At 37.5% G+C, this 21201-nt stretch overlaps 1 protein-coding gene across 14 annotated transcripts in view; it reads left to right on the plus strand.

The window, feature by feature from the left end:
• PDE4D (phosphodiesterase 4D) overlaps nt 1-21201 on the plus strand; it is a 1511392-nt gene that overhangs the window by 490820 nt on the left and 999371 nt on the right. For 2 of the 14 annotated variants that reach the window (XM_082725920.1, XM_082725925.1), the window contains exon 3: nt 19518-19674. The exons of the other annotated variants lie outside the window; for them this stretch is intronic. The gene's annotated coding sequence lies outside the window, so the exon portion shown is untranslated. The remainder of the gene's footprint in view (nt 1-19517; nt 19675-21201) is intronic. 14 annotated transcript variants of the gene reach the window in all.

A 21201-nucleotide genomic window follows, 5' to 3' on the forward strand; every position in this document is an offset into this window, starting at 1 on the left:
TTCCATCTTTAATTTTTTCTTGAATACTTGACTCTATCCAGCATTCTCTGTAATTCACTTACTTATATTGTTTTTTTTTAACTTATTTTCCTAAAGGTTTTATTTATTTATTTAACACAGTAAGAGAGGGAAGACAAGCAGGGGGAGTGGGAGAGGGAGAAGCAGACTTCCCGCTCGGCAGGGAGCCCGATGCGGGGCTCAATCCCAGGACTCTGGGACCATAACCTGAGCCAAAGGCAGATGTTTAATGACAGTCACCCAGGTGCCCCTATATTGTTTATTTTTATTCCCCCCACATTAGTGAAATTCTAAATAGGAATTTTTGTCTGTCCGTATTTTATTTCTGGTGCTTAACATAGACACTCAATAAATAATTATTGAATGCATGAATGAGTTGATTAATCTTAAATACAGTTCTAAAATGGGTCTTTAAAAAACCTTTTTGTGAATCATAAGAAAAGGGGTGATCATATGGCATTTGTCTTAGGTCACTAATAATAAAGTATGTCAGGTTAAATTTAATTTCCTTTTCCTGAAAGACCAATACACCAGAGGAATGCTGTGCCCACTGTCCACTTGGATATCAGCAAGCACATGATAAAATCTTCCATATAAAATTGGGACTAAGATGGAGAAAGGGAATTGATGGTACCAATGTACAAAGTCATAATTGAGTATCTGTGTTTATAAATTAGTGTCTATTTACAGAAAGGCCTCTATTAACTGAGTGGAGGATTTGGCGTTTAGATCTGTCCTATTTCCCCATTTAAAAAAAATTATTTTACTTTATTTTTAAAGTAGTCTCTATGCCCAAGATGGGCTTGAACTCACAACCCTGAGATCAAGAGGTACATCCTCCAGTGACTGAGCCAGCCAGGTGTCTCTCCTGTTAATCATTTTCATCATTAATTTCGAAAGTGGCATTAATGGTAAAAAGAGCGAATCCACAGAGAAGGCAAAACTGGAAGGCATAGCTAATAATGGGCATTTACAAAATTAGCATACAAAAAGTATTTATTAGACTTGAGGGGAAAAGTAAATATACTAAAACAAAACTTTAAAAACTTTAAAAAGTGTATAAAACTTTGAACCACCAAGGAGAGGAGTACTAATTAATGTTGTTTGAGAAGCAATAAAGACAGAGGAGAGAGCTGGTTTAACAACATCAGGAGATTAAGGTGCTTAAAAGTAAGCACCTATCAGTAATATGACAGAAGTGCCATTTCCCCAAACATTTATTCATACTTGAGTTTCATGAATAGAACTGGATCTAAAACAGGACAGGTAATTATATGTCTCTTTGTGTTGGTTCTCCCAGACCAGAACTAGGATACCAGTTCTGGGCAATGCACTTTAAAGAGGATATAGAAAAGCTGGAGTATATTAAAAGACTTGCCATCAATATGAAGAGAGAAGTCAAAACTGTATTACGTGAAGTGTATCTGAAGCTGGTCTTGAACTTGTGGCCTTCAGATATGTTTTATATGGCCCACATGGAGTTTTTGTTTTGTTTTGTTTTTTGTTTTTTGTTTTTTTTAGAAATTTGAAACAGTACCAGATGCTTCAAAATGAGAAGACGTTTCATTATATATAGGATTCTGGTTGTGCCGTTACATTCATCTATGGAAACCAACCATGAAAGTGTGTGATCCTATCTTTGTACTCCTCTCTTCCTACTTCACTCTTTTGCTTTTAATTCCTGATCCATATATTAATCTGAGTGCTTGGTGCCTGAAAGAAAAGGCTCGGGAATGCATAACCTATAAAACAAGGTTGGAGGTGGAAATTATGCAAATATAACTGAAGAACTTTCACAGGGCTGAGCACTTATACCTAATGTGTGTGACCCCAGAGAGTGGAATACTAGTGGTAATAAGAAGAAGAACATTCCCACCTGATACATAGAATGACTTTCTCACAGTGACCTGAGATTTGCTATATTTTATACTTTGGTTCAAACATGTTGTAAGTGGTGAATCCCATTCTAGGAACTACTAGAATGTAAGCTCTCTGAGAGCAGAGATCTTTGTCCATTTTGTTTATAGCTATATCTAAGTACCTAAATCAGGAGGACTGCATGGTAGGTGTTCGCTAAGTATTCGTACATTCCATGAAAGGAATATTGAAGGAGGAGTCATGGTATACTTGCTATACTGTAGGAAAAATCAATTAGCTGTACACGTGGGGCATCATGGACTAAGGGGAATACTGCTATAGATGGCATTTAAAGTCACTTCCACCCCTGAGAATCTATCATACAAGTGACGTGGAATGAGATTATGTATTTTACTTCAAATATGAAACATAGTAACAGTAAAGTAGAATGTGTATTTGTAGTAACAAACCTGAGAGATAAAACAGCCAATTATTTATTTATGGTATAGGCAAGAAAGTGATTTTCTGGATTTTTTACATTGCAATAATCTATTGTTTAAGATTCTTCAGATACTTGCCTGTATTTCATGTTCATATTGATGTCTGTGTCTATTCTGCTTTTTAGCTGTTAATCATTACCATGTGATGAAAATACATTTTTATCTCCTCATATTTGTAATCTAACTTACAAAATCCATGTTGCCTTGAGGTTTGGAGTGATTTGTTATTCTCTCCTTCAAGGAAACCAAGATAATAAATCAAACCATTGGGAACTGGTTTCAATTTTCATTGTTCAGGGCAATTATTGAAGGCAATGTTCTGAAAAATCATCTTATAACTAACCTAGAAAATATTTCGAGGCCAAAATGTACCAAAGGAACAAAATTAAGTGTCTACTTTTTAAATGTCTTGTTGTGAAAATTCTATGCACCTTTTATTGTGAAGCTCTAGCAATTTTACTATTCTCAAAATCAAGAAAGGAGAAATTACTTTATAACCTTGAAGGAAAGAAAAGTATGAAGTCCTGATTTTGAATGCCAGGGATGCATGTATTTGGAATACAGTTTTAGGGGGATGTATGCTAACTATGAAAAGCAATAGCTTATTAAATTCTGGGTAACTTTCAGTTAAATTGAAGGGAATATTGTAATTTATTTTTGCTAAATGCTATTTATAAGGGATAACATTATCCTCTGAGTATCTGATTTTAAGACAAAGAAAGAAAAACAGTACCTAATTGTGTAAAGTTAGTGGAGACCTGGTGGTGAGATTGGATCTATTAACTAGATCTATAAATTGTTTTTGTAGTACATAAGGAATAATAGAGAAACTCCAGTCACGGAGTGGTACCCCATAACTTTAGACTCCCATGTTGTTGTTCTTTTCATCATCAGGCCATCATCATCCCATCACCACCACCATCATCATCATCATGTATGGAATGTACACAGCCACTGTCTCTGAGAAATACTTAGCAGTGTATGCAGTTGTTTTCATAGCTTCCTCATAGAGCATGGTGAACATACAGCTTTAACACCAATTTTAAAGCCAGCCTTAGGTAAAATGGTGATATAGCCACTGTATTATTTCAGTGACTCTTCTGTTTGAGGGAACCCTCTCTTCTTTGTAGAGCATCTTATTTCTCCTTTCTTGATTTAAAGAAAATCCTGATGAGTTTTTATATTTTAGAAAATATATAATGGAAAATTTCAAAGATAGGAAAAAGTAGAAGGAAGAGTAAAATATACCCAAAGTGCTCATCACCCGGCTTTAGGAATTCTAACTGCATAGTCTACTCTTGTTTCGTCTGTATCTCTAGCCACAGTTCTCTCTGCTAGGATGATTTTGAAGCAAATCCAACATATAATATTACTTCATCTGTAAATACTTATGTGCCTTTTTAGGCACATAGACTTTTAAAAAATTATATCAATATGAAAACACCTTACACTTTTGTAGTAATTTCTTTCTTTTTTTTTTTTTTTGAGATTTTTATTTATTTGACAGACAGATCACAAGTAGGCAGAGAGGCAGGCAGAGAGAGAGAGGAGGAGGAGGCAAGCTCCTTGCTAAGCAGAGAGCCGGATGTGAGGCTTGATCCCAGGACCCTGGGATCATGACCTGAGCCGAAAGCAGAGGTTTTAACCACTGAGCCACCCAGGCGCCCCTGTAGTAATTTCTTAATGTCACATTTATCTGACTAAAAATAATTTTTAATTTGTTTTTGTTTGTTTAACATGAGTTCTAAACAAGGTTAATAGATCAAAATTATTATATCTTAATTCTCTTTTAGACTATAAATTTCTCTCTTTCTCTTTGCAGTTCTTCATTGAAAAAGCTGGGTCATATATCTTAAAGAGTTTCTCACAGATTGGTTTTTGTTGATTGCTTTCCTATGGTGTTGTTCAACATATAAACATGTCTCTTTAACTTTCTATAATTAGTAGTTAGATAGAAAGGCTTCATAAATGACTTTCTTTTCATTATTGGGAGGGGCATAAATGTATTTTGAAATGTAGCTTTTTCCTCATATTTTCATTTCCTACAGACATGAGATACTAACCATAACTACTTTCACTGCATTGTTTTATCACATCTAATTCTTTTTCCCCCCTAGTCTCAACCTTCCCTTGCCCCCTTATATTTCTTAAATTTTTATTCTTTTTTGTGCCTCTTCTTCTTCCTTCCTTGTCTCTTTGAAACTTTTCCATCTTATTCACCTCCATGTTTCTTGTCAGTATTGCAGGTAGAGGGAGAAGAGGAGTAGAGTGACAATGACAGGAGACAGAATGTGTGGGGATGGTAGTCAGGGAAATGGTCACATCTTTTGACAAAGAATGTAGTAATGTTTGCTAGTTGGTTCTTTGGTTTTAAAAATTCTGTTATGTGTAATTGGTTTTGAATGTGGGTGCTTTAAACAACCCTAAGGAAACAACCTAAGATAATCATTATGATGTATTTCCTTCTAGTCTGTTAGTTTGGGTGTGAGAGAGAACAAAGGAGAAATAACTAGTTTTGAGAACAATGCGTTATCTATCGTATTAGCTCCAAGTTTTTTCATTTGACAGAATGCTATCTAAATTTCTCCAATAAATTCTTTTTAGTAGCTACTTAATATTATATAGATGTATTTTTAAGGTAATTTCCTTATAGCTGGGGAATTTTTGGTTGTCTCGAAGTATTTACCCTTAATCACGTTACAAATAATATCCTTGTTCAAAATTGGAGCTGCATTGTTAACAACCTTCTAAAATTAATTTCCAAAGAAGTGGTAAAATGAGGTTAAAGGGCATGAATGGCTTTTAATGCTTTTAATGCAGACTTCAAACTGACTTTTTAGAAAGTTTCTGTCATATTTTTCCCTCTAATTATACATGCTTTTGATTATCATAGTTTTATTATCAGTAAAAAAGTTGTCAACAGAAGTTCCTGGTTAAGCATCTGCCTTTGGCTCAAGTCATGATCCCAGGGGCCTGGGATCAAGCCCCACATCAGACTCCCTACTCAGAGAGGGTCTGCTTCTCCCTCTCTCTCCCTGGACTTGTGCTCATGTTGTCTCTCTCTCTCAAATAAATACGTAAAATCTTGAAAAAAAAAAAGTTGTCAATATAGCCAGTCAATATTATTAGAAAGATGACTCTTTTTTTTTCCTGTGAATTGTTGTTAATGTTCTGAGCTAATTTTTCCATTGAGAGAAGAGTGTTTTCTTTACTAATTTGTAAAGATTTTACATATTAAGGATATTAACCATTTGGCATACCTATTGCTAGTATTTGCTATTTATCATTTACCTGAGGCAGTTTTTAATATTTTAAAATTTACTTCATTTGTCATTTCTTCCACTGTTATTGTGCTTGTAAACAGATTCCCATCCCAAGAATAAGTAAATGTTTACTTATATTTTATTTTTGTGGCTTACTTTTTTAAAAAAACACTTTACAAAACTTATTATCTTAATGATAATTTTTAAGTTAACTATCTACACACTATTGTGCAACAGCTTTCTAGACCATTTTTATGTTGCAAAACTGAAACTATATCCATGTGGAGCAAATCCCCTTCCCTTTTCCCCCCAATTCCTGGAAGCCACCATTTTACTAAGAGTTTGACTACTGAAGATACATCATACAAATAGAATCATTTAGTATTTGAGATTATGACTCAAATTTATTTTTGAGATTTTGATATTTTATTTTGAGATTATGACTCATATTTATGACTAAATTATTTCACTTAGTGTAATATCCTCAAGGTTCACCGGGGCTGTAGCATGTGACAGGATTTTCTTCTTTTCTAAGGCTGAGCCATAGTCCATTGTGTGTGTGCGTGTGTGTGTGTGTGTGTGTGTGTGTGCGTGCGCATCACATTTTCTATGTACATTCATCTGTTGATGCACATTTGACCTCTTGGCTATTACAAATAGGGCTATTGTGAATATTAGTATAAAATATCTTCTTGAGGTCTTGTTTTCAGTTCTTTTGGTTATATTCCCTGAAGTTGGATTGTTAGATAATATGATAGTTCTTTTTTAATGTTTTGTGGAACTTCTTTTATTTTCTAAAACAGTTACACCATTTTACTGTCCCACCAACAATGCAGAAGTGCTTTTCTCTACATTTTTGCTAAAATATGTTATTTTGTTTTGGTGGTGGTGGTGGTGGTGGTAGTATCCTAGTAAGTGTGTTATGTCTCACTGTGGCTTTGGTTTGCATTTTTCTAATGATTAGTGATGTTGAACATCATTTCATATGCTTAGTATTCATTTGTGTATCATCTTTGGAGAAACCTTTATTCAAGTTCTTTTTTCATTTTTAGTGTGAGTTATTTGACTTTTGTTATTGAACTTTAGATATTTATATAATTTGGATATTTACTCCTTATCAAATATAATATTTAGAAATTCTCATTTTCATTCTGCATCTTCTATAGGTCCTTTTTTTGTGGTTACCATAAAGATTACTTAAGATGGTTTATAGTTAGAGCAATCTATTTTAAACTGATAATTTCCATCATATACAAAAATGTTACTCCTTTCATTCCCTCTCACTTTACATTATCAATTTTACAGATTATAGATTTTTATGCTTTGTCTCCATTAACATAGTTCTAGAGTTTTTTATGGTCTTATATTTTAAATTCTACACTAGAATTTAAAATGACTTTTGTGGGGCACCTGGGTGGCTCAGTGGGTTAAAGCCTCTGCCTTCGGCTCAGGTCATGATCCCAGGGTCCTGGGATCGAGCCCCGCATCGGGCTGTCCGCTCCGCGGAGAGCCTGCTTCCTCCTCTCTCTCTCTCTGCGTACTTCTGATCTCTATCTGTCAAATAAATAAAATCTTTAAAAAAAAATAAAATAAAATGGCTTTTGTACCACAGAATTCTGTATTTGCCTAGATATTTACCTTCACCTAAATATTTTACAAGAGAGTTTTATATCTTCATATAACTTTGTGTTACTATCTAAGTCCTCTTGTTTCAACTTGAAGGACTCCCTTTAACAATTCTCATAAGGCAGATCCAGTGTTGTTGAACTGTCCTACCTCTCAACCCCACCAGATTTTGTTTATCTGGGAAATTCTTTATAGCTCCTTCATTTCAAAGGACAATTTTGCCAGCTATCATATTCTTGGTTTGCAGTGTTTTTCTTTCAGCATTTTGAATATATCATATTCTACTCTCTTCTGGGTGTAATATTTCTCCTGAGAATTCACTGACAATCTCATAGGGGCTCTTTTTTATGTGATGAGTCACTTTTCTGTTGTTGCTTCCTAGATTTTCTCTTTGTCTTTGACTTCTGACTGTTTATTTAATGTGTCTTAGTGGAGGCTTTTTTAAGTTTATCTCAGAGTCCTTTTTGTTCTTGAATTTGGATGTTCATATCCTTCCTTGGTATTGGGAAATTTTCAGACATTATTTCATCAAATATACTTTCTCCCCTTTTTCTCTTTCTTCTTTCTGGGACTCCCATAATGCATATATAAGCCCCTTAGAATTTCTCACTCTTAAAATTCTTTTTTACTTTTTCTTCTAATTGTTTTGTTTATAATTTCAAATGACCTGTCTTTAGGTTCATTGATTTTTTTCTTCTGTTTTAGTCTGCTATTGATTTCCTCTAGTGAATTTTTCAATACAGTTACTATATTCTTCAAGTCCAGAAATATTGTCTAATTCTTTTATAGTTCCTCTTTGTTGATACTCTAATTTTGCTCATGCATAATTTTCTTTATTTCATTTTTGTCTATCTGTGTTCTCTTATAGCACATTGAGCTCCTTTGAGATAATTCTTTTGAATTTTTTTTTAGGAATTTCATAAATTTTTGTTCCCTTAGGGTCAATTTATGGAAATTTATTTTTTTCTTTGAATGGGCCATGTTTCCCTATGCTTTCATGTGCATTATTTTTATTATTATTTTGATATGATTTGTTTATTTTTTAAAATTTTATCTTATTTTTTCAGTGCTCCGAAATTCATTATTTATATACCACAGCCACTGCTCCATGCAATATGTGTTTTGTGTATTCGAAAAAACCATAACCCTTCCCGGTCTTTACAGACTGGCTTTCTAGAGAACAGCTGCCAACATGGTTAAATATTCTGGAGGCTTCCCAAGCCTTTTCTGGAAAAGCAGTCTCCGAATCTGTGCACATAATTTCTCAATTAGTGAAATTTGTCAGTTTCTTTTTCAGGAGTTTATACTTTCTTGCCCGCTCTGGTGTCTGTCCACAGTACCTTGAAAGTTCTGTAGCACTGCTAGCTCTCTTCTGTGTTTGGTGGCTCCCACACATCTACAATATTCTTATTCCCTATCAGTGCTCCAAGTTAGGTGAGACAGAAACAAGTCCTTTGGGCTGCTCCACAAAGTGTGGAACACTGGATGTACAGTGCAGTCTTCTTTTTGCCTTTCCAAAAGAAAGCCCACAAGTTGGGTTTTTTTCCTTTTGCACCAGAATGTGTTGTCTTAGGAAAAAGTTATCATGGTTAAGATAAAATGACTTTTCTTACCCATTTCAATGTGACTATTCTTGGCTTTGAACTTGCTTGGAGTACTGCAACTTATTAACTGCTTCCTGGAGTTCTCATAAATATTCTTCAGACTTTATATTTTTGTTAAGTTTGTGTCTCAGTAGGAGAATGAGGTCTGGAACTTCCTGTTACACCTTGCATGGTGAATATAACTACTTTCCTCAACACCTGTACAACACGGCTCCTTCCCCATTAGATCGTAGTATTACCTTTAATACATATTAACATCCTAAATTCTTTTTTTTTTAAGATTTTATCTATTTATTTGACAGAGAGAGAGATCACAAGTAGGCAGAGAGGCAGACAGAGAGAGAGGGGGAAGCAGGTTCCCTGCTGAGTAGAGAACCCGATGCGGGGCTTGATCCCAGGACCCTGAGATCATGACCTGAACCAAGGGCAGAGGCCTAACCCACTTAGTCACCCAGGCTCTCCAACACACCTTAAATTCTTGCATAAAAAAGATTAAAGGAAATTCTGTATTGTTTCACTGATATTTCTGTCAATTATTTCCAAGTCCCAAACTGTTTTTGTGACTGTAGTATCATAGTATAATTTTAAGTATTATAATTTTAAAGATTATCCTCACATTATTTTTTATTCTAAAAATATTTTTATTCTCACTTCTTTTCTTTTAAAGACCTTGCTAAAGGGGTGCCTGGGTAACTCAGTGGGTAAAAGCTTCTGCCTTCAGCTCAGGTCATGATCCCAGGGTCCTGGGATGGAGCCCCGCATTGGGTTCTCTGCTCAGCGGGGAGCCTGCTTCCCTTCCTCTCTCTCTCTCTCTTTCTGCCTGCCTCTCTATTTGTGATCTCTGTCAAATAAATTTTAAAAAAATTTAAAAAAAAGACCTTGCTAACATTAAAAAAGAAATGAGTTTTTTGTTTGTTTTTGTTTTTTTGCAATGACATTAAACCTAGAAAATAATTGCAAGGAATCTCAGGCTTGATTACATCAGTCTTAAGAAATTCATGTAGAACTCTAAATATAGTTTTTAACTATTTCTTTTTAAGCTTTTTTTTGAAAAATATTTATATCTATTTTTTTGACAGAGAGAGAGAGATCACAAGTAGGCACAGAGGCAGGCAGAAAGAGAGGGGGAAGCAGGCTCCCCACCAAGCAGAAAGCCCAACGCAGGGCCCAATCCCAGGACCCTGAGATCATGACCCAAGCTGAAGGCAGAGGCTCAACCCACTGAGCCACCCAGGCACCCCTTTAAGCTATTTTTTTTTAATTAAAAAGGTAAATAACATATTTTTCTATTGTAGTTTTAAGAACAGCTCTTTAATTTCATAAAGAAAAGTCTTTTCCATATTCTATTTTATAACTGGAGAAATTCACCCAACTCTTCTTTCTTCAAGTATTTTTCAATTGTTGTTTTGGTTTTCTACATTAAACCAGGTTTTAGTCAAATAATGATAATAATTTCTTCATCTTTACTATCGTTTTGTGACTTATTTCTATTAACATATCCCTGATGGGCCTGAAGTACTTGAGGAGTTGGGCAATGCTATATTTGTATTAAAATGATGAGCATTAGTGTAAGTTAAACCTAGTCTGAAACCCTGGCTTTACTGCCTACTAATAGTTTCTCTTAATCCTCCCTAAAGTGGAAGTTAAGTGGCAAACTAACCTCCCTAAGCCTCATTTTCCCAATCTATAAAATAGGAATAATAATAATCCTTCATGTGAGGTTTTTTTTCTTAAGATGAAGTTTTATTTATTTATTTATTTATTCATTCATTCATTCATTATTCCAGTATAATTAACATATAATGTTATATTGGTTTCAGGTGTACATTACAGTGATTCAGAAATTCTGTACATTATTCAGTGCTCAAAGATCAAGTAGGTACTTATACGGAACATCTAATATAGTGAATATTATTAATAATGTTAAGTAAAAGCGCTGGCTGGGAGCATTCCTGCATTTTTTTTATTTTAATAAGAATAAATGTTATCTTTCACCATTAATTATAATGTTGAATGTAGACAACATAAATGTTACTTTGATCTAAATATCAATGAAATATTTTCTAGTTACCTGAGCATGAAAGCCAAGACTGAAAATATAATTTTTGGCTCCTTACATTTGAAGAGGGAATTTAGCATTACTTTGTCTCTTCTTTCCTCTCTACACCTCATTCATGTTTATAGATACATTTCTGATTGATATTGACTGATAGTGGTATTTAAATAAAATTTGAAAGTGAAGACAATAGATCTTTGTGTGCCTCTTAATGTTGTGGTTTCACACCTGATTACTCAAGTAAGAGATTTTTTAAAACACTAGATAATAAGCCAGGTGAGTTTTAACCCAGGAAGATGACTTTCATGGATCCAAAAAAATTGTTAGTTTCTTTTTTGTAGCTGTGATTCTATTACTGTATATCACTGTGAAGTAAATAATTAATAGAGGTCACACTTTTCCTTAAATTTTCTTTGCTTCCTCTGCTAACAAAATAGAATCTGCTTCATTTTCCAAGGTCATCCAGGAAAGGTACAGTGTTATTTACAGAAAGTTGATTGAATCCCATAGATTTGACTTTATTTTTGATGAGGATCTATAGTAGAATATTGCTGAATGGGAAGTTTCCTATTCTTTCTAGTAACTTTTTAGAAGTTTTGATGAATGAATTATAGAAGATGGCTTTACAAAAGCTTCAGTGATTTCTGTGTCCTCTAATCCATTTGAAATCATAGTCTGTATTTGGATTATATTCTACAGATGCTTGAGAGCTCTGTGCTATCTTTGTGTTAACCTGAGGTGGAGATTTTCATTTTCACACACAACTTATTTTGCAACTCATTATATCAGCATACAAATAACCATTTGAAAACAGATTGTGCTAATTCAGTGCAATGCCTGACCTTTTTAATACTGAAAGACCTTAGGTATTTATCTTTATTGCCTTGACTTCTGAGTTTCTTATAAGATTATTTGGATAACCTTAGCATTAGATTTTAAGATAAAATACATGTAATGAGGAATGAGATAACGGGAAAAATATTTGGCAGAAGGCTTAGGGAATCTTCACGCAGATTTTCAATTATTGCTTTATATATCATGAACAATTTCATGGAGACTTAGCAGTATAATACATATAGAAAATGTCTACTGTTGGTATAGAGTGCTTTTGAATGGTATGACATTCAATTTATTGTCATAGTAACCTATTAAATTGTATCCTAGTCCTTAAAGTGTTGGCTCAGTTTTCAAAAATTGTCTTGTTTATACTGCAAACTCAGACACAGGGAAACTACTTTTTCAGAGCTTAATTTTGGAGGAAACTAATTACACAGGAGAAAGGAATGTAACATTGGAAGTGATACAAATCTATCATCCGCTTAGTCTGTTCTTTTCCCTGAAACCTGTGGAACTAGTTAGCCTGCTAACTTCTATAGTGCTCTGCATAACACAAGTACTCTGGAAGCACTGAGTGCCTGAAATCTTTAATACTTGCTTAAAAACTTAGGTAAATATACTTATCATAATGAATATGTATGTGAAAGAAGTTTCAAATGTGGGGGTAGATGAAAGCAATTTGAGTGATTAAAATCTTGGAATTTTAAAAGAAATTCCTTTTTGTCCTGGAACCACGAAGCTTGTGTGTGTGTGTGTGTGTGTGTGTGTGTGTGTGTGTATTTTATAAATTTTACACTTTATATTTTATATTTATACACACACACACAGTTGTTGTTGTTTTGAGAATTTAAAGTGATATTGTAAGCATTATACTCAGGACTATACCAGTAAAGAATATTTCTGCTGAAAATGATTGAAATCTAATTCAAATTAGCTTAAACAAAAAGGATTGTGTGACTTTGATAAAGGGGAAGGATGAACAGGGGTGGGTCCTTAGCTCACATAAATCAAGGGAATCAAATTGCCCAAAGAATCTCATATGTATCTTGTTAATCTTGCTCCCCCAAGGCTCAGCTTCATTTCTTCCTACGACAGTTGTTTCTTCTGAGTTTGGGGACAGGACACAGGTTCTTCCACAGTTCCCCTTGCCTTTCAACGTCAGTGGTTGGGAGTGGGTTTACATGTCTCCAAGTCAGCAATATACACATCTTCAAAAGGATTTTTTCTCCATCGTTGGAGCAGTGTCCATGCGTATAGCTATGGGGTAGAGGGATTTAGATTGGTAACCCTAGCTGAACTAAATAGTTGGAGCAGGGGAAGTATAGTACTCCCAGGAGGACCAAGGAGGTAGAAACATAGGGAAGACAAAGCAGCCAGATTAAGGAGTGATATAAAGTGCCACTGAAAAATGAATGTAAAATTGATGTCAAATTTCTGTTTCAGCAAAAATCACAAAGTTTGGGAGTCCTTGAGTTTATGAAATGGGGATGATGATGACTTCATTAGAAGGGAGAAGAAGGAAAAGGAGAAACCCTAACCAGCACAGCCATTCCTGACTCTCACTTCATTATTCAGGATTTGGCCAAAAAGGAAGGACAAGAGAATATATCTGTCATAGACAGAATAATGGTACTCAAAGATGTCTATGTTCAAAAGCTTACAACATGTTTATATGTTTCTTACATTGCAAAAAGGACTTTGCATTTGTTAATCTAACTTATATCAATAGCTACAAACACAAACTAGTAATACCAATGTCTAATTCTATTTTCCCAGTTCCCACTTTCTTATAGTTGAAGGAATAGAGTCAGGTGTTCCTATTCCATTCACTGATTCCTTCAACAAGGTTTATTTCACATGTTTTGTCCCAGGCACTGGCTGAGTGCTGGAGGCAAAAAAGTTGTTATAGCACATTCTTTTCCTTCCAGATGTATCCAAGCTAAGGATGGGAATAGACACATAAACAAATCATCTTACTAGAGTTGGCAGGCTGAAGGCTGACTTAAGGCCATAAATTAAAAGGCAGCAGTTATTTGCTTTCATTGTCTTGGATAATATTTTCAACATGTTGAGGAGGAGGTCATTGAAAGAACATGACCACCAGCTGACCCACAAGCTGGACCCAGGCAACTGGAGGCTCCTCTTCCACTCCTGTCCTTGGAATGTGTGTTCTGCCCACTATCCTCACAGTGGAAGCTATTTTCAAGGATGAAGCACTGAGGGAGCAGTGTGTTGTTGAGACCATCAGTACATTATATTTGAGTGAACCCAGCTAAGACCTCTTCACAGTCTTTTAAGATTCTTGTGGCTAGGTGAAGAGGTCTTTTCTTTTTGCAGCTGCCCAAGACAAGCCTTGAGTGTAAGTTCCCTTGCTTATTAAACCTGCCACCCACCAATCTGGAGTAGCCTCTTTCTTTTGGTCTTTCCTTGACCTCTGTGTACAGGGGATAGTTTCAGATTTCAATCAGGAAGCTCCTGTGGTTTTGAACCAACAATGGGAAAGGCAGCCAGGAGACTGAAGAAATGGGTCTGGGACAAAGGCATCTTTAGGGGAAATTTTGCATTGGTTATCCATCTCTGTGTGGGGAGAAGTGGCACATACTTAGATGCTTGTGGACTGCCACATAAATATAGGAATACCCTGAAAAAGCTGTATGGTTTGGCACATTTGTTTGCAGACCCACACATAGCACACTGTGGCAGAGAAGGGAAATGATTGGCTGCCACAATAAGCTCACCTCTACAGTGGGTAATTAGGCTGGCTGCCCACTGATCCCAATTAGGGGCCAAAGCTCAAGTAAAAGTTGGCAGAAGAGCTGAGGTTAAAGAAGAATATGCAGGTGTCCACTACTCTGCCACTTCGGGACTGGCAGACAAAGTGGAAAAGCATGTTGATAAGATGAAGACCTTAAGACCATTTTACAAAGCTGAGATGGGGCACAAGCTGCTGAGAATTAAGGTCTGAGTGCTTATAGCACAGCCTGATTGGACACTAAGAGGTAGGGGCATAGGACAAACTATCCAAGGGCTACATTGAAGAAGTGTTGTACTCTCTGCCCCTAGTGCTTTCAGAAATCCAGTACGGATAGTAAAAACAAAAACAAAAAACAGACAAAACAAACAACCAAACAGAAAAAACCAGACGGCTCATGGCAGATGTTTGTGAACATTGAGAACTGGACATGGTAGTGCTGTGCCCAAAATTGCATTTATCTTAGATACCTGTACTACAGTTCTCGGAATGTATCATGCTGTAATGGACTGAGGAAATGCTTTTTTTCAGTATAACCCTGGACACTGAGTCACAAAATCATTTTGCCTCCATATGAAGGGCAATAGTGGACTTTTCAAGTGCTTTTCCAAATCTATCTGCATAATCCCACAGTATGTCATGGGATGTTGCTGGAGATCTGCCCTGTTCTCCTTCCATGGATTAGTAAAATTCATCCATTACCATGGATGATGACATCATGTTAAGATGTGAAAACTTGCCTTTGATGTAGGAAATTCTACAGATTTTGCTGGAACATCTTCAAGGAGAGGATGACTGGTGAATGATGAACCCACAGAAAATTTAAGGCTCAGGAATTGCTATAAAGTTTTTCAGAAAACTTTATATGTATTGTGGGATAAGTCCCTTATTGTCCCAGAGGTTGTGATTAATAAGATATGAGTCTATTCTATTCCTAAGAACCTGAAAAAGATGTAAGATTTTGTATGGATTTTGGTGTTTGGGAAGACTTTTATTTCCCACCTGGCACAGTGCTTCTGTTCTTTAAACAGCATGGGAAAGAAAGGGCACCTATGAGACTGGGGGTCAGAGCACCAAGCTGCCTTTGAGAAGACAGAAGTATTAATGATTAAAGAGATTGAAGCTCTGGGCCATCTCTCAAGCATGGCTACCATTTGAATTAGATGTCTGTGACTCCAGAAGGTATGGGTTGGGTGTTATGGCAGAGATAACAGGAGGAGAGAGTGTCCCTAGGATTTTGGTCCCAGTTCTGAAGGGAACAGAAACCAGATAGACCTCCATAGAGCAACAGCTCCTAGGAGCATACACAGTACTCCTCCAGGTTGAGCCTCTTATGAAGGAAAAGCCTATCATGGTAAGAACTCCCCTTCATCTCAAGAAGTGAGTTTCAGATTGCCAGGGGCTATCATTTCCTAGAGCCATAAGGTAATGACCATGAAGACTACCCACTGTCTAGAAATATGGTTGCTGCTAGGCCCAGTGGAGTATATAGATCCTCCAGATTACTCCACCCCTATTCTTGTGGTGGTCTATAAAGAGGGAGTGGGGAAAGTTCCTGCTAATGCCTGGTATACCTATGGACAACCCACCCACATGGACTGCAGTCACTCTTCAGCCCAACACTGACAACGTCTGGATGGAAACAGGAACAAGCCCAGCAGCCAATGGGCTAAAGGAATAGCAGTTTGGCTGGTTATCACTCATGATCTCTAGCCATTAACCTTTTGCACAAGCAGCTGGATTATTATAAAGAGATTAATCCTATGGCATGGACAATTGGAAGCCCAGAAGTGGGTGATCATGAGTAAGCCCTTGTAGGATCAGGTTAAGTAGAAGTCATTTGGGCTCTTCTACAGGAGCCTGATGTAGTCTTCATGGTCATTACCTTATGGCTCAAGGAAATTATAGCCCCTGGCAATCAGGAAACTGATGCCCTAGCTTAGGGTATGAACTTTAGCAACTGACCCTTTAGTAGATACAGCAGATTGCCTCAGAGAAAGAGCAGCCACTGTAGCATCCAGTGGGATTGCCTATTGTCATGGATGTCAGATTACTCTTAAAATGTAGCAACTTGGTTAATGCAGTAACAGCACATCCTGTATGTTCTGAATAATGCTTAAGGCAACTGCCAAAAGAGTCTGGAGCCTTCCATAGAAGTTCCCATTCAGTGAGGTATTGGAAAATTGATTATATTTGCCCCTTCCTCCAAGTGATGGTTCTAAATATGCCTTGGTTTGTGATGACACTGTGTTTAGCCTAATCCAAGCTTTCCCCCATTGCTGTTCAAACCAGGTTGCCACTATTAGGGGATTAGAGAAACTCAGTGGATACCTTCACCAAATAGTGATCAGGAGTCACATTTCCAAGGTCATGATGTGGAATGTGATATTGAATGGAGGCTCAACCCCCAAGTAGCAGAGTTGGTAGAAAGGAGTACTAAAGCAGAAATTAAATTACTAACAGGTAAAACTACTTTGGCTGGGTGGATTAAAGTACTGTCCCAGGCTTTACAACATTTGAATGATCAACTACATGGTTTATTACCCTATCTGCATGACTGCAGACTCTTACGGAGACACCTAATGCTACAGATGTTGTGGGAGATAGCCATTACCCTGACTCTCACCAAGGATCAATTTGCTGTGTTGCTGAGGACAACAAGCCCCATCACACTTGGGAAAGATGTATTCTATTGGAATTTGTAATGGGATGTCCTCCCAGGATGAGTGAGTTACTTTGCACCTTTGGGTGAGGAGGAACTACGTAAGCTCAACTAAGACCCTATTGTCCTGCTGCAAGTTGAAGCTCTTGAAACACACTATATCGGAATGAAACACATATTGCTGAAAGAAAGAAAAAGGTAGAAATCCTGGGTTGGTATACCTGCTTCTAGTCTATCTCTTCTCATCTGGCAGTGCTGCCTTCTGGCATGGTAAACACAACCAGTTCAAACTCTTGAAGCTGCAACCACGTTAACTCCTAATGATCAAGGCACAGGTATAATTCTTATACAAGGTGGATATTTTCCCATATAATTACCTAGTAAATATCTGTCTTTTCAACCTTGGATTTCTACTGTTCTGGTGTCTGGTCACAGATGGGCACTTTGATGGAAAGTGGGTCCACTGATATGCTTGACAATAGAATCAGTCCAACTTTTGGGTAACTGGGCAGCTGCCACTCTCTATCGTAGGTATCACCACTCCAGAAAGGGGACTGGAAGGCCTTAAAGCAGTATACTAAGGAATAATGACCTAGTACTCTTGCTCTTAATTCTTCTGATGTTACTAATACTGATCCAGAAATGGGTCTGTGACACACACTATTAATAACTGGGCCTGGGTGTTCTTTTTTTTTTTAAGCATTCAAACTGCATAGGTAGCCCATCAAAGTGTTGACCAGAAGGGCCTAAAAATACCACTATCAAAGCAATGGATGGCTAGGGGCTTTTGGGTGATGTAGACATAGTTTAGTGGCCGACTCTTGGTTTTAGCTCAGGTCATGATCTCAGGGTGGGATTGAGCCCCATGTTGGGCACAGCACTCAGTGGTCTGCTTAAGTTTCTCTCTCCTTATCCCTCTGCCCATCCCCCACCTCTCTCTCTCTCTCTCAAATAAATAAATCTTGAAAAAAAAAAAACATGGAGGCTTAAGTGGGTAGAAGAAGAATAAATGAAACAAGATGGGATTGGGAGGGAGACAAACCATAAGTGACTCTTAATCTCACAAAACAAACTGAGGGTTGCTGGGGGGAGGGGGTTGGGAGAAGGGGGTGGGATTATGGACATTGGGGAGGGTATGTGCTTTGGTGAGTGCTGTGAAGTGTGTAAACCTGGTGATTCACAGACCTGTACCCCTGGGGATAAAAATATATGTTTATAAAAACTAAAAAATTAAAAAAAAAAAAAAAAAACAAAAACAAAAAAAAAACAAGAGCCATGGATGGCTGTGCTCAAATTTGGGATGGGTTCATTTGAGCACTCAGGCACCCCCTTTATTGGGAAGAGAGATATCACTCTAAACAGAACAAACCCAATTGTACCAGGGACATGGGATGGATATTACCAAAGTTGCATAGTAACTGTTATATTAAAGGATAGTGACTGGTTTGGCACTAATGGGTTTGACACTGACTGGTCATACAGTCCAGGTATTTTTGGATAGCCCCCAATGGGATCCAGCGGGTGTATAGCACAATCTTTGTAATTTCTACCTTAGTGGTTGGGCTGTGCATCCTGGAGTTTCCTTAGCCACAGAAGAGAATCCACTCCATAGTAACAAAAATTACCAACCTCTGTTTCCTCCAGGCATATTCTGTTTTCCACCAGTATGATCGTTTGGCCACCATATTTGTTCCCTCCTTTGGCCTAGAAGATGTTATAGGGCACACAGAAGTTTTTATTAAATTCCCCCACAAACCTTAAGTGATGGTTGGCAAAGCCTGTTTTTACTGAACACTTAACTCTTTGTAATGAAAAAGCTTGTCTTCTGAAATAGAATGGACATTATTACTGCCTCCCAAGGAGGCACCTGTGCCATTATCCAAACAACGTTATGTTTATATCTGATGAGTCTGTTAAAATGTATCATCTTTATTAAATCACATGAGGACACCCCAGTCTGGTGGGCTTAGTAAATTAGTGGTTTGGATCATGGGACTTGGGGCAGAAAATATTTATTTTGGGAACCATTATCTTGATGCCGGTCTTCCCTGGCACGCGCCTATACTGCTGCTGTGGTACCTGACTCCAGTGCACCCCGCAGCCCCAAACGAGCAGCCTCCCTGATAGGGGAAAGCCTTGCTGACTCCTCTAGGTTCATTGTAGAAGGGGACGCACTGGGTTGTAAAAGCTGCCACAGGGATGCCCTGTTTGAGGAGGTCACTGATAGGTCATGGCCTCTGGCTGACCCCCCCCCCCCCAGCTGCATCCGGGCACTAAGAGGTCCCTCTGCCACGCCCTATCCTTGGAATGAATGTCCCTTCCTCGCACCATTTCCGCCGCAGGAGCTGGTTTTCAGGCGCCGCCTCAAGAGAGCCGTGTGCTGTGGAGACTTTGGGGTTCCTGTGACTGAGTGCAGGGGAGGCATCCACATCAACTTCAGACCGGGGTGTTGTCTGTGGTGATCCTCAGGGCTGGCGGCGCCCTGAATCCGCCTGTTGTGTAAGTTCCCTGACTGTATCCGACCGGCTCGTAACCACCTGGGGAGGCTTGCCTGCCCCGCCCATGCCCCCCTGCCCGCCATGTGCAGGTGCCAGTTTCATAGTCACCCAGGAGGCTCCCGAGGTTTTGAACCAGAAGTGTGTCAGAGGAGGAGAGAGACAGCGGAAGTGTAGTATCCGAGAGCTTTGCTTAAGTGGAAGAGACAGCCGCCGATCCAGGTGTGAGACTAAACAGAACTGAATGGACAAGTAAACATAATCATAAATCTTAATTGGCCTCAGAAAGCCCAGCTTTTCTACGTCGGCCATGTCACTTCTGACAGCAGCCCCTTTCTCAAGAAAAGTGTCACCCTGCATCCGTCCTCCCAAAGGGCCCTAAGCCCTCAGTTAACAGCTCTCATTCTATGACTATCAGCTATTTATCTTTGTCCCCACATGACTAGAAATATTTGAGGGAAAGGAAATGCCTTATTCATCTGTATTTCCAGCACCCTACACAGTCTTGGAAGTTAGTATATACTTAATCAGTTCTTAGATTGAGGAATTAACTGAGAAAGAATGATGTCATGATTAAGATAATTTGAACTCATAGGGATGTGATTATATGTAATATAGCTCTAGCTATAATAAGGAGATCCCAAATTTTAGTGGCTTCCCGGAATGAAAAATTATTTGTGGCCCATGTAGCCCAGATTAAGTGTTTTTGATTGTCAAGGGGTTTTCTTCTGAAGAGTGATTTTGGTACCATGACTCCTTCCATCTTTTGTCTCCATGATCTTCAGTGTAAAGCAAGGGGTTACAGAGGGTGAGAGGAACAAAGGTTGCCCTCACAGTTTTTATGGGCCAGGTGTGAAAGTGGGATGTGTTTCCTTTCCTTGTAATCCATTACATGTAATGTAACAGCATTGATACTGTCTACAACTACCTGCAATAGAGTCTGGAAATGTGATGTAGCTCTGTGTCCCAAAACATTCTCTCCTACAATGCCACATAAGAAACAAATATGAAAAACAGTGAGATTATCAGCAACCATGGCAATTTATTTAACACCAGTTATGCATATGTCCCTATTCTTAGGGCCTTGTAAACTGATTTGCAATCTACTTTGGGATGGAAAAAAATGGAGAACAAAGAAATTAAATATCCTGCATAGAAGCTGAAAATAATTGAAAGGAAAATAATAATAATGGTAATGGTGACAACATATTTAATATTCATTTTAAGTGTTATTATTATGGAATTTTTTTCCTTAAGTATGCCTTTCAGAGACATATTTGTCCGAACAGTGAAAATAATTATCTAAAGTGGGTTTTTTTTGGTTTTGTTTTTTGGTCAGCTATTCCAAGCAAATTGTTTAGTTGCCCAAAGGAATTTCATCTTATTACAAGTTAATAGTTTTGCATTTAACTGATTCAAACATTTTAGTATTTTTTGTCTTTTGATATTGTATATCTTAAAGCAAATTAAGTGATATTTATGAATCCCATTCATATCAAGATGAATGTTTCATTTTATTATTGACTCTCAC

Source organism: Mustela nivalis (assembly GCF_964662115.1).
Source record: "Mustela nivalis genome assembly, chromosome: 3".
NCBI lineage: Eukaryota > Metazoa > Chordata > Mammalia > Carnivora > Mustelidae > Mustela > Mustela nivalis.